The sequence below is a fragment of the Galeopterus variegatus genome, unplaced genomic scaffold (assembly GCF_000696425.1).
Source record: "Galeopterus variegatus unplaced genomic scaffold, G_variegatus-3.0.2 Scaffold7174, whole genome shotgun sequence".
Taxonomy (NCBI): domain Eukaryota; kingdom Metazoa; phylum Chordata; class Mammalia; order Dermoptera; family Cynocephalidae; genus Galeopterus; species Galeopterus variegatus.
Genome location: NW_007733285.1, coordinates 72,471 through 77,461, shown reverse-complemented (window position 1 = coordinate 77,461; position 4,991 = coordinate 72,471). Strand labels below are relative to the sequence as shown.

At 38.4% G+C, this 4,991-nt stretch overlaps 1 protein-coding gene across 1 annotated transcript in view; it reads right to left on the bottom strand.

Moving 5' to 3' along the window:
* Positions 1-725: 725 nt before the first annotated feature.
* PLAC8 (placenta-specific 8) overlaps positions 726-4,991 on the bottom strand; it is a 17,482-nt gene continuing 13,216 nt past the window's right edge. Inside the window, exon 5 of the mRNA XM_008591683.1 lies at positions 726-1,006. The gene's annotated coding sequence lies outside the window, so the exon portion shown is untranslated. The remainder of the gene's footprint in view (positions 1,007-4,991) is intronic.

Sequence of the window (4,991 nt, the reverse complement as noted above, 5' to 3'; positions counted from 1 at the left end):
CCCAGGATAACCGTGCAAAGCACCCACATCTGTAAAGCGAGTAAAGAAAGGGGCAGAGTGCTCAAGTTTGTTGAGTGCCTACTAGGTTGCAGGTGCTTTGACATTTTACTTCACTGAAATTTTGCAATAAATCTGTAAGGCCAATAGTTTTGCCTCCCCCTTCCCCTGCCCCAGTGAATGAAATGGACCCAGAAGTGTAAAAGGAGAACTAGGGGAAATTAGGAAGTGAGATTTTCATCAGGGTAAAATGTTTCAGATGGATCAAAGAAGATAAAAAATGTGAAGAAAATTGTTGTTTCACACCCATCAATATTTAACCAAAATTGAGTCATATCGTATTTGATGATTGGATTTTTATTACTTTCTCTGATGCTTCATATTCAAAAGGGAGAGAAAGTCAACAACACAACAACAAACCCCTCAGGTGTGCAGTTGAGAGCAAGGCATAGGGTGTTGCTTGCATCAAGTCTTACTTTGTCAGCATTAATAATACTTATAGGTAACAAAAGCATTGGCTAAATGTACTGTAACTGCTTTGGAATCGTTTTTCGTTTTGTTTTTTTTTTCTCCTAAAGTTCTTGGATGAAAGGGAGGTAAGTTGCTGTGGACCAAAATCTGCTAAGAAACCAAACTACGAGAACAAAATTATGAGACTGACACTTGAAATTAGAGCATCAAAGACACTCTCTAAAGACATTTTAGTGAGAACGAAGAAGCATGAAGAATCTTATTAGTAAACTCTTTTATTTGGTTTATCTTTTAAATGTAGTATCAAAAAATTATTAGCAAGAAAATTTGATAATATGAAGGAAAGCAAGGAAAAAATAAGCCGGACGATTGAGCAAAATTGAGACAACATTCATTTAAAATAAATCAAAAATTTGATTTTTTCAATGCCAGTGATTGTAATTCAATCTATCCATCAGATTTCACTTGTTAAGATGGATTCGTACTCCAGCTGAAGAGTTGTCCTCTGACTGTAGTTGTTTCAGAGACATCTCTTCACCTATAAGGGACACACAAAGAATAGTTTCAAATTTTCTCAATCTACTTTGTTGTTGTTGTTTTTTAAAGAATCCCTTCATTGCAGAACCATTTTAGATTTACAAAAAAGTTGAAAAGATAGTACAGAGTTCCCATATACCACACACCCTGTTTCCTGGTGTAATGTTGGTTAATACCTTACATTTCTATGGTAGATTTGTCGCAACTAATAAACCAATGTTGATATATTATTGTTAATCAAAGCTCATACTTTATTCAGATTCCTCAGTTTTTACCTAATGTTCTTTTTCTGTCCCAGGATCTCATCTGGGATGCGACATCACATTTAGTTGTCATATTTCCTTAGGCTCCTCTAAACTGTGACAGTTAGTCAGACTTGCCTTGTTTTTGATTTTGAGGAGTACTGTCAGGTATTTTGTAGAATGTCCCTCGATTTAGGTTTGTCTGATGTTTTCCTCGTGGTTAGACCAGAGTTACGGAGTTTTGAGAGAAAGAGCACAAAGTAAAATGCTCTTCTTATCATGTCACATCAGGCGTGCAAACTATCAATGATTTATCCCTGATGATGTTAACTTTGATCACCTGGCTGAGGGAGTTTTATCAGTTTTGTCCATTGTATAGTTACTCTTTTCCCCCTTTTCATTCTGTAGTCTTTGAAAAGAAGTCACTATGCAAAACCACACTTAAGGGGTGGGGAGTTATATTCCATCTTCTTGAGTGAGATCTACATAGTTGTTTGGAGTTCTATATGGGAGATTTGTCTCTTCTCCTATAGAGAAATTTTCCTGCCACTTCTTCCTTCTCAAAATTCTCAATTTTCCCTGCCTTCAATATACACACTTTTTAAAAATTTCAAATTTTAATCAATCGTTGATGTCAGTATGGACTCATAGGTATTTATTTTACACTTTGGGTTATAATCCAATAGTACCTTATTTTGTGCTTAAATTGTTCCTTTTTGGCTAGGGGGACTTTTTCATCTGGTTCCTATGTCCCTTTGTCTCAATCTATTTTAACATAAATCACGTTGTTATCCTCTGCTCTTTGTCTCTTGATTGTCTCATTTCAGATATTTACATATCTTGAGTTTCATTGTCAGTAAATAATGTAGGGTCCAAGTTGATGAGCAGGAGTCAGGACTGCCAAGATATTTTACTTCAACTAGTCCAAATGAGACAGGAGGTGCTCAGTTTCCCTGGGCTCGGGTTACAGGACATGCCTCTGGGTTCCAAGCCATTCCCCAAGGTTTCAGGCCCCTTCTATTCACCCTCCTTTAGAGGAGATTTACTGTTGGTAGTTAGACCTAATTTTAGAACCAAGGTAGAAAAAATGAGACCACAAGGGGCTGGCTTATGCAAACCCATTGGCTGGTCATGCTCAGTAGAGAGGGGTTGTGTAACCCTGGTAGCCAAGCATGCTCACTGGAAGGGAGTTTATCCTTGAATGACCTTCAATTCGAGGCACTAGATAGCACAGAATATTTTTGAATGTGTCTGGTTCATATAATAGAGTTTGACCAAAGAACATTGTCCAAGAAGAGACCAACTGAGCCTGTGCAGGCCTATGTTACATAACAGGGAACCACCCCCTTAACTGAATATTCATTACAAAGCAAAACTATAAAAGCCGAATCCCTGCTAGAGGTGGGGTTGATGCTCATTTTCCTGGGGCCAAACCACCCTTCACTGGCTGAGGTGAGTATGCTCTATTTTAGTTTTCAGTTTACTTTTAGCAGGTGACTGCTCACTCCCCTGAGCCAGCCTGCACTCTGTCCTGAACTTTAAGTGTGTATTTCTTACTTCTGTGTTTAACCTGTGCGGGCCCTGCTCAGTCTCTGGAGCTAGGCCGCACTCTCTGTGAAGTCTATGTCTCTTATTCCTTATATTAAATCTGTTCTCACTTTCTACTGAGTCTGCTCTTGAATTCTTTCCTGTGGTGGAGTCAAGAACCTGGTAAGAGGATGGGTTGGGTTGAGGCTGAGTATGGGTCCTCCCAGACCCTTCTTCCAAGATCACAAAGATTTCTGTGACATAGTTTCCCTGAGGCTAAAAAAAAAAATTAGTTTGGACGTCAAGGCTCATGATTATGTATGTGTGGGTAGTTATTTCATCCAACTTGTTTCATGTGGTTATTTAAGTAAACAGTGTTGCAAGGGTCTAACTCCACATCTTGGCTTCTGGCGTCATCTTTTCCAGTCTGTGCTATAATACCATTATCCAATGAATATTTCTAAAGTGTAGCTCTATTTACTTACTTAAATCCTGCAATAAGTTCCCAATGCTTACAAAGTCATTAGCCTAGTATTCATGACATTGCATGACAGGACCCAAACTCACTTTTTAAAATCATTCTTTAAAATTATTTTCCTGCTTATACATTATGTTCCAGCTAAGTTGGACCTAAGCTCGTAAAGATGTTTTTTCCTGTTTTTGCCTTAATAGTCTCACTAAAGTTGTGGCTGGTTAGAAGCACCATTCCATTTCTGTTCATTAAAATCATCTTGTGTCAGTGATCTTCTGTTTGTCCCACGTGACCCGCTTCCACCCGTGTCTACCATGCTGTATGCCCTGGGAGGCTGACCTGTGGATCAGAGGATACTTTCCTGCCCTCTACCTTTCTGGTGGGTTCAGCCAATGGCAAGCCCAGAAGCACACGAGAACGTGAAGTCAGCAAACTTTTTCCCTTGACTTCTTCCTGTGGGGTTTCCTCAGGCTGTCTGTCCCTCCATTGAGAGAACACTGCTCCTCTCAGGGCAGCCTTCTTCACTCTCCTGAGGGATTCAGGCAGCTGCTCCCTCTTGTCCTCCCTGAGGCCTGGGGCTGGTAACAAACAGCTTACCTGTTGCTAGCCAGGTTACTGCACCACCCCCTGCCATTTCCCTACACCCCCCACCCACGCCTTTGAAATGAGTCTTTGCTAAATTGAGTGCCGTCTATTTCTTGTTGTGAACTGATATACACTTCCTCATTAAAATTGAAAACCACTTCTTTCAAGAAATGTTCACTCATGCATCTCACAAGATGTGATCTTTTCCTCCTGTGAATATAAAATAGCACTTTGTGTAAAGACATTGGTAACACTCTGAATTTAGGGGCTTTTCTAGTCCCCTTTCTTGAATATAGTCTGTAAGGACAGGGGGACCAGATTACTTATTTTTTGTCCCCCACAACTCCTAGCAGTACTAGATAGTTGATATTTTAATTGCTAAATAAATGAACTTCATTTATTTTTAAAATTTTTGCGGCTGCCCATAGGGGGATCCAGACTGTTGAACTTGGAGTTACACCACGTTCTGATCACCTGAGCTAACTGGCCAGTCCAAACATTTTTTCAATACATTTCCCCAGAGTTATTTCTGTTAACCTATCGAGAGTCCTCAGCCACGTGAGAAAGGAAGTGGGCTATTGCAAAGAATGGAAAAATTAATGTTTTCTTCCCACACTCAAGATATATTATATAGAAGACTGACAAAATTATGTTGATTTCTACTTAACTACATTCTCAAGAGGTAATCATGAGAAAAATTAGTTGAAAATGACTTGATTGACTTTCCAAGGGTGAAATTCTATGTAACATTTCTAACTATTCTAAATTCTATCTCGACCACTCTCAAAGTTTACCTTCTCTAGTAGGACTTTTCTATTTAACTTCACCTCAGTATGATAAATGCTTTATGCCACAATCAATACAAATATTACACAATATGTAATTTCCATTTGATTTATTATTTTGTAATTATGTTTTTGTCAGTTTCTTTTATTAATTTGCTTATCTTAGCAAGGGGCATGTTTTCTACTTCTTTTTAATCTCACTATGTTCTGGTATTTTAAAGGTGGTATGTGCTGCTTCATTAATAGACTAACAAACTTCTGAGAAGTTCAGAAAATTCCCCATTCCTTTATTTACTAAGATATGGTTTCAAAGTATAGAGCAATCTTCTTCATAAGAAGAAATTGAAATAATTCTTTACATTGTTATAGTATTTT